Source organism: Gracilinanus agilis, chromosome 4 (genome assembly GCF_016433145.1).
Source record: "Gracilinanus agilis isolate LMUSP501 chromosome 4, AgileGrace, whole genome shotgun sequence".
In the NCBI taxonomy this organism is placed as follows: domain Eukaryota; kingdom Metazoa; phylum Chordata; class Mammalia; order Didelphimorphia; family Didelphidae; genus Gracilinanus; species Gracilinanus agilis.
The window spans coordinates 513,105,414-513,115,108 of NC_058133.1; positions in this window are offsets into that span (position 1 = coordinate 513,105,414).

Sequence of the window (9,695 nt, forward strand, 5' to 3'; positions counted from 1 at the left end):
AATATAATACACCTATCCTGACTATTAAAAAAAAAAACAAAATTAGCTGAAAATGGAAAACCTGTTTATCTATTTGTTTAAGATTTTTAAGTGTTGCTAATAATCATGTCATCAAAAGACACCCTGTTGTTCTAAGTCCATCGACCATTATTTCCTCTATTCCTAGCACCACTAAATATTTCACAGTAGTAGATTTGTGTTCTACCTTTTTTTCAATACCCATGCATGAAGATTCCTGAAAAATATTTGCATTCACCTGGAAAGGGTCTCAGTACACATGGTGTTATCTGCCTCAAGGTTATGTAGAAAGTCCAATTTTATTTTCCCAAATTTTGACACAATATTTGGCAAATATCGAGTTTAAGGAGAACCATTTAATACACTTTGTGGATGATTTGCTCTTGGTCTCACCAAATGCCACAGCATGCCAAGAAGATATCAAGCATCTCCTATTGGAATTATATGAGAGGACACAAGATTTCAAAGGCAAAAAGGTTCAGTTATCTCTCTCAAAAGTAGAGTATTTAGGATTTGTTTTAGATAATGGTGCCCACTTCTTTTCTCCTAAGCATGTCGAAGTGTGATATTGGAAATTTGGGGACCCTCGAACTTATTTTGAGGTCTCTGGTCTAAATTTCCTGTGGACATTTGGATCTCATTTCAAACTACATTTCCCATGATTCAATGGGCTTCCTTCTTACATGGTAATGTGAGCCAACATAAAGAGAAGCTTAAATAGAGAGAACTTGATTGGTACTTGCTCTTTCCTAAGAAGCAGCCAAGGGGTAAGGTATGGTGGCACATTTGAATTGGATCTTAGCAGGCACATGGTTTTCTTAATTATCAATATGGATTACATTAAACCCTTAATATTTTTAAATATACCCTTCTATATTAATTTTATTTATAACAGAAGATATCAAAAAATGAGTGCCCCATCCACTAAGAGACAGTTGAAAGCAATTTTGGAAACAACAGCATTTTGCAGGCAAGATATTCCTTGCTATGGGAAAATCACCAAACCCCCTTATAATACTGACAAAATATACAGTCACTGAACCACTTAAGTTGGAGACAGAATACCTAGCAGTACTTACTAAATTAAAACAGGCTATTCCATCTGCCCCTGCTCTAGGCATCCCAAATTACAACAAGCCATTCACTATAACATGTACATTCCACTTCCTCATTAACACTTCTGGAATTCTCACCTCTCTCCCCAAACATTGAGGCCAAAGCCACATGGTCAATTGTCCAGTCCTCTTTGCCTAGCTAGGATGACCTGGAGTTGTTGTACTACCAGCAAAAAGTTCCAGGGACACATATCACCTTCAACTTCTAGGAAAGCTGAGACCTGGGAACTCAAAAGCAAGATCACTTCAACTAAATCCTTCACCCTGAGGCTCAGATCTTGGTCTCAGCTGAGAACTATATCTCTGGTGGTGATATATATCATCCATTATATCTAGGATGGAAAGCATCTAGGATCCTTTCCAGTAAAATCATGGATAAAACAAGAATATTTAATGACACTACTTCTATATGACCTACGTAAGGGTTAAATTATGGAGCTCGACAAAGTGAGGAGAGCAGTTTAACAGAAACTTTGTTTAATTTAAGAAAGAAGTACTGATAGAAAGATAGAAAGGAGGAAAGAGAGATTATTAATCTTATACCCTATAAATATACCTAAAATTCCTAAAACTACCTAAAATTTCCTAAACTATCTCTAACTATCTTCCCAAGACAAGTTCTTCTGACTGGCAAACCAGGCCTAACCTATTCTACTCCATCTGTAAATATTCACTAACTAACTCTACTCTATCTGTAAAATTTTAACTAACTCCCTAAAATAATAGACAGCCACCACTCACTCACTCCTTCAATGTTTGCTATAGCAGCCCAGCTGTCAGTAGCCAACTGCCAGCAGATCCTTGCTTCAGAGAGAGACCTCCTGCTCTCTAGAGATCCCAGAGGCAAAAGAACCCCACCTGTCCGCAGCTGCTTCCTTTCTCTCCTCACTGGCCAACTGTCTCCCATAACTTCTTGTCAGAGGGCAGGCTACTTCCTCTCCTCAGTCTGGTCTCCCTAGTAACAGAATCTTCAGCTTTGGCTCACTTGACTCCTCAGTTCTGATCTACTTAGAAACCCTGCTCTCTAGCCTCTTGAGGAGACAGAGGGAAAGATTAAGAAAATCCCTTTAACACTTACTACAAGAAATGCTGGCTACAGCAATAAGATAAAACAAAGAAACTGAGGGACTGACTGTGGGTAAAGAAACAAAATTACCACTTCTTTAAAGAACCCTCAGAGGTCAGGTAGGTGGCCCAGTGGATAGAGTACCAGGATTACAGATGGGAAGTCCTGGTTTCAAGCATGATCTCAGATACTTACTAACTATGTGACCATGGACAAGTCACTTAACCCCAGTTGCCTAGTCCTTGCTGCTCTTCTGCCTAGGAACAGATTTAGTATTAATTCTAAGAAGGAAGGTAAAAGTTTAAAAAAAAAACAAATTTTGGACACAAAATTAGAGAGTTGGGAGGCACCATACAGATGTGATTGTAAAATGTGCATTTGTAAGCCTGAAGATGCTTAAGAGGTCTGGAGCCCAGCAGCTACTTAGTGTTCTCTAGCCAGATGACCGCTTGGGGAAAGCTCAGCCTCTTGGAGCTTCTTTTTTCAAATTTTCAAATCAGAAATGATACTTGCACTGCCTACCTCACAGGGTTGTTGTGAGGAATGTGCTTTGTAAGCCTGAAGATGTTTTATGGTTTACAACGTAAGTTATTAATAAATGTGAGTTAATTCTAAAAAAAAAAAAAAAAAAAAAAAAGATGAACCCTAGAGAGTCAACTAAAATTTAAATAAATAAATTGAAATAATAACTTCAGCAAAGTTATAGAATACAAAATAAATCTGTAAGAAGGAAACCTGCCCTCCTCCCTTTCTTGGATCAAGCAAGTGATGTCATCTATTATTGACTACTTGGTGTGAGCCTGAACTTGACCCAAAGGATTGTGTGAAGGAAATCATTGAGTGAACTGGGTCAAGAGGACAGAACAGTGCCAGAAAAAAACAGCAAACAAGATGGGGGCCAGGTGATGCCCCCTGGGCAGCTCAGGCAAAATAAAAAGCCACAGTTGGCTTACAAGACATAACGTGTGAGAGTTAGTGGGTGGAGAAAAAGTTTTATAAACTGAGGCAAGAGCAGATTTCACTCTCTTCTCTTCTATGTTTGTTGCTGGCTAGACTTCCCTGTGAACATGGTGAAGGGGCCCTAATAGCTATGGAACAGAAAAGAAAGTATATATCTCTCCTATTTTCCCATCTTTTTCCACTATTACTTTTGATTTAATAAAATTATTCAATTATGTCCAGTCTCATAATTTTCCCTTACAAATCCACACAAATGATTCAAGTTTCTATATGAGACCAATAAAACCTTGCAGGAGGAGAAAGAGAAATTCCATTTAAAGTTATGATAGAATATACAAAAATAGTTGAGAATCTACCTATAAGATACACACAAGAATTATATAACTACAAACCAATCCTTGTAGAAATAGAATCCTAAATAATTTTTAAAATAGGCGTTGCTCATGGATATAAGGAGTTAAATTTACAATTCTGCCTAAATCAATTTACTTATTCAATGCCATCTAATCAAACTATCAAAGAATACTTTATAGAAGCATGAAAAAATAAGAAAAATGATATTGTGTTCAATAAACCTAAGTTTATTAGGTTTCAAAAGTTCAAAAAAACCTAAGAAATAATGCAAAAGAAGGAGAAAGAAGGAAGCTTAGCAGGACCAGACTCAAACTATGCTATGAAGGAGTAATTCTCAAATAATTTGGCACTGGTGAAAAAATAAGACATTAATTAGTGGATCAGAGGAGATACACAACATACAGAGAAAAGAATTTTTAATCTGGTTTTTGACAAACAGAAAGACCTCAGCTACTAGGATGAGACTCACTCTGGTAAATAACTGCTGAGAAAATCAGGCAGCAGAATGGAAGAAATTAGATTTAGATGAATAACCCATACCATCTCCCAAGAGATGGTCCAAATGGATATGTGCTTTAGCTATAAAAGGTCAGAAACATGGAAAAATTATGGATAGAAGAAAAGTTCATGAGTAAACAAGAAACAGGTGATCACAGCAGATAAAATGGAGAATTCTGGTTACATATTCTTATGGGGAAAACCAGGGGAGTTAACTTAAATATTTTATGCGGGTTCAGGAGGGTGTGAAGGAGACAGGAATGACAAAAGGTGGGACCACACAAGGTAGGGAGACTGGGTTTAACTGCTAAGGAAATGTCTGTTAACAGAAGTGGCAGTTAGGCCTGTCACCCTGCACCATCTAGACAAGGGGCCTATGGAAACTTGCAAGCAAATGACAAGAGTTTGTAACAAATTTAATTAAGGGAACTGTGGTAAAGGATGGGAATAGGGGTTTCTACACTTCCAGACTAAGGGCAAACCACAGGGTCAGGGGAGGGACTTATCTACACTCAATGGAGACCTAAGCAAGACAGGGCCCAGAGAATAGCAGGACTGAAGTGAGCATCCTCACAGCAGAGTCCTGACACACTCCAGCGATGTTGCAGCTCTTCCAGGACCACTAGGTGTGCTCTTTCAGGTGGGTAGATTCTGGGAGCTTAACCCAGCCCAAGTTAACCTGCCACTCAGGTTGGGATTAATAGTCTCTACCAAAATCTCCCCACAAGTAGATGTCAGTCTTCCTTCAGGATCTCTGGAAATCTGGGTGCAAACTCCACTTCCTCTGCGGTCTCCCAGGATCAGTTACAACTTGTCCCAACCACCATGGAGTCCGTCTCAGAGAGAGACACACTTCCTGCTTCCCCATTCCATTTAGAATTCTCTAGCCCTTCCTGTTAGGTCTCCTAAATAATAACTAAGTAATCCTCCTCACAACAATATGTCATTTGAAAACAAAGCCCAAAACCTGAGTTTTGGAAATAATTTTATTAAGTCATTTGACAAAGTAGGATAGGTAGGTAAATGGTGTGGCTCCCTCTTAGCAGCTCTCTGTGAGATTATATATATTGTCCAGGAAAACATACTAGCACATAAACTGTTCATACATAGTTAGGCAATTTCCAGAAAAAGGGAGTACTGAGTGGACCAAAAAACACAAATATTTTAGATAGATTCAAGACCTGGATGAACCCAAAACATTTCTCATAGCCAGCACCAACATTCCTGGAGAATCACTGAAGCCAGTGCGACATTCTAGGTTTAAATAAACTCTTGTTACAAAAGGCTAGATTTAAACAATATAGGAATTAATAGATTTTCAGAACAATTTAACAAAGTATTTTTTCACACATAAAATTTAGTTAAAAAAAAACCACAAATCTAATTAATCTAAGATTACAAGGGAAACATTAAGGGGGGGTAGAAAATTTTTGTAGCAAGTCTCTCTGATAATAGTTTCATATCTAAGATATATAAGAAACTGATGAAAATGTATAAGAATCATTGTTCAATCAATGGTCTTGTGATATGAAGAGGTACTTCTCAAGAAACCAAGATTTTCTATAGCCATATGCTTCAAATCACAAATAATTAGCAAAATACAAATTAACTCATCTTATCTGTCAAGATGACAAAAAAAGAAAATGATCAGATGTGTAAGAAATAAAATTAATATAAATACAAGGCTGAGGAACTTATGAGAAAGAAAACTGGCCACATTCAGAGGAAGAACTGTGGGAGGAGAAACACAGAAGAAAAACAACTGCTTGAACATATGGGTTGATGGGGATATTATTGGGGATATAGATACTAAGTGATAACTCTAGTCCATCTACCAATAATATGGAATTAGGTCTTAATTAATGATGCACGTAAAACCCAGTGGAATTGCACATTGGCTAAGGGGGGTTAGGGGAATTTTGGGAGAGGGAAAGAACATGAAATATTCAAAATAAAAACTTGAATATCTAAAAAAAAAAAAGAAATAAAATTAATATAAATAGAGGGACCCTGAAAGCAAGGACACTGATATACTAATGGTAGATCTATAAAATGAATACAAACTATGAGAAAGCTTTGTGACCCCAGACAAGTCACTTATCTCCCATTGCTTAGCCCTTACCACACTTCTGCCTTGAATACTGGCTGTGGATTCAAGGATTTTAAAAAGAAAAAAGAAAACCCCACCATCCTGAATTCTGGGGGAACAAGGCCTCATGAGACTAGTGCTGGGAGGAGTCAGCCCATTTGGAGTTGATTTTTTTTTTTTTTGATCACAGCAATGTATCAAGAACTGCCCACTGCAGTGTGGAGGTAATGATATCATTCACTGCCCCCAACCCCGCCAAAAGTGTTGGCCTCCATTTGGATGAGCATCCAAGGATTTCTAAAAAAAACCAAACACTGATTATTTAATCATAAAGAAGGGTTTTTTAAAGTGTCTTCATTGATCTGAAAACCTAAGAACTAAATCTTATTTTAAAAATACCAGCTTGGCTAAGAGCTAAGTGCTCACCCTCCTTCCAGGCCCCCAGAGGAGGAAGTGGCTGTCACATAGAAGGGGCTCACTCTCTGCTCCACCCCTCCCACCCAAGTCTTACCCAGAAGATACCCCTGAGGGGTGAGATCGGTGGGACCAAGGGGCCACCACCACCAGTGACAGAGAGTCCAAGGGCAGGGCAGCCCCTGAGCCCCAGGGCCTACTTCCAGGTCAGTCCCAAGCAGGCCACTGTCACCAGTGGGTTCCCCGTCCCAGCCTGACCTACTGGAGTTTCTCAGCAGGAAGGTCATCAAGAGGCTGTCTCCGACCCTTCCATAAAATCCCCTTCTGGTGGCGTCACCCACTGGAATGGGGGCTCCTGGAGAGGAGGGACCCTCTTTTTCATGCGGTCCTCAGAGCTTAGCCCAGAGTTTTGCATGTAGTGACATGAAATGCTCCTTTATTCAGCGCCGCCCCTCCTCCGCCGGCACTGAGCGTCAGGAGCCCCCATTCCAGTGGGGGAACAGACACCCCCTCCCAAAGGGTCCAGCGCTGGGTTTTGGCCTCCCTGCCTACACTGAGCAGAGCAGGGGACACCCAGAGGAGTAAAGGGGAGAGGGATCAAAGGTCTTTCCTAGGCATGATGGGAACCCTGAGTCCTGGGTTAGGAAGAAGTGACCCCCAGGAGGGGGTGGAGCATGTCCTGGGAGTGGGGGGGGGGTCACCCAAGAACCTCCATCTGTGCCTGCCAGGGCAGCCTGCCCAGCCTTCCCACCTCCCCATATTCTCACACCCATACAGGATCCCCCAACACTTTCTCCCACTCAGGGACCACGCACATCCACGCAGAACATAAGCTCTGACAGGACCCCTAACCCCGAGCAGGCAATACTCCCCCCAGGGGAGCCGCGAGAGGGGTAGCCAGCCTGGAAAGGGTTCTAGCCCAGGGCAAGGGCGGGAAGCTTGTACCGGCTCCCGCCTGGGGCTCCGTCCCCAGGCCCAGGGGGGGAGTGGCTCCCCGAGCCATCCTCACAGGGGTGGGAGTGGCCGCCACGTGCGTGGCCAGGCGGAGGGGGCATCTGAATGGGAGTGACGCGGTGACCCACGGACCCGCTGCCCTTCAGGGACATCAGCCCGAAGGGGACCACTGAGCCCCTCTCGCCCAAGTAGCCAGGATCGTGGGGACAAGGGGTTCAGGTACAGGAAGCGGACTTTCCCAGCCAGGGCGGAGCTGGACCCAAGGATGGGTCAATGAATGGGTGGGGCCGGGCTGAGAGTCAGGAGGTGGGGAGGGGCCAAAAGGCTGGGGAGCTCAGGCCCACGCGTGGGCACACCCACGTGCCAACACCTGCGCCCACACCGGTGGTACACGCGCAACTCTGTCACTTGCGTGTGTGTAAGTGGAGGGGCACGCGGATGTGGGTGCCGCGCCTGCGCACTCTCTTCGTTTTCCCCCACCACTTTCTCTTCCGCCCCTCCCCCCCCAGGATCGGCCCTCGGACCCGCGCCCTCACCTGACAGACTGTGGGGCCCAGCACTCCGAGCCCCAAAAGGGCCATTCCCACAATGCATTGGGCTAGAGGGAGGTGAGCGATCACTGTTTTTATAAAAAAAGGAGTCTTCGGTTGAATTCTGGGAAATAGAGTCTGGCTGCGGGGAGGCGGTCTGGACGCCCTGCGCATGTGCGACCCTGGTCCCCCCCCTTCCCCAATGGAGAGCCCCCGCGCCTGCGGCCTCAGCATCCTTGAAGTCTAACGTCACTTTGGCCTTGACTTTGTCCGTAGGCACAGACGTGTGTACGTAGCTATGCGCACTGGCGCGTCTGCGTCCGAGATCCCCTCCGCGTCTGGGTCTGTGGTCCTAAGGCCAGTCGGGGCCAGGCCTAGGCAAACTAAGTCCAGGCACAGGCTAAACTGATCAACTGCTTGAGGAGGATTTCCCTGTCCCCAAGGAGCGCGGAACTGCTGAGAGTTTTCTTCAGGCTTCCTATCTAAGGAGCATTTAAGGCTCCAAGTATACATTCCCTTCCCACAGGACAGGATTTGGTTAGGTGAGGTCCGTAGGAAGACGGGCTTCGAGTTCCCCAAAGACTACGGGAGGAACTTCTCTGAGTCTCGATCAATAATAGGAAAAGAAACAATTCTCCCGACATTCCAGACGGCTGACTCACCGGGATCATCGCCTTCAACGGAGCCCTGCTGTCACGATCAGCTCTTTATATCGCGAGATGAATTGTGTGGATAGTAAAGAAGTGGAACTCTCTACCACATGCAATAAACCATTCAGATCCGTAACTTGGTCCTTCTAAAAGGGAGAGGCAAAGCCTGTAATCTGTGCCTTTGGTTCCCCTATATTCTGCCTTCCATTTAGGCAGCCTAAGGAGAGGAGCCACAGAGTTGGCTGTTGTGATGATAATTTGTCATCTTTTATTTCCTTTTATTCGTTTTTATTATGAGGGGCAGCTCAGGGCCATTTGTCTCTCTCTTTTTCCTTTCTTATTTCTGTTTGCCACTTCTTTCTCGGGAGGTGGACATTCACAAGTTATTCTTCAACTATTAATTCTGTAACTGTATAAAATGTTCTCTTGGCTCTACTCATTTTGCTCATATAATTTCATGAAGGCCTTTCCAACTTAAAAAAAAAAATTAACCTGCTCATCATTTCTTACAATGCAGTAGTAACCCATCACAATCATATACTATGTCTTGGGCATCCGTTCTCCAGTTGATGGACATCTCCTCAATTTCCAATTCTTTGCTGATGGTATAGGGGCACAGGGTCCCCTGGACACCCCAAGACAGTAGAGGAACCCCAGGTCAAAAGAATATGTGAGGAATTTCCCAATCCTGATCCCCCAGGAAAGAAAGCCAGCCCTGATGCAACTAAAGGGTCAAACTGCATGATCAAAGGATTTTCTGAGTGTTCTGATAAGAGTTTTTAGCACACCTTCTATTTGCATCTCAAACATCACTAGATTCTCTAAGATATGTGACACCCTCCTTTATGATAAAAACTCAACAAGTCATAAGTGTATACCTGTGTTTCTATCCCAAACACCAAGGCACCTCACACAGGAATGTCATCTAATCCCCCTTGTCTGTCCCCCTCCCTACCTTCCATTCCTGTCACACAGTCTCTCTTCCCTTAAAGTATAAAATTCCTAATGAACTGGAGGAATTCCATGTGAACTGAAATGATCTCCAGG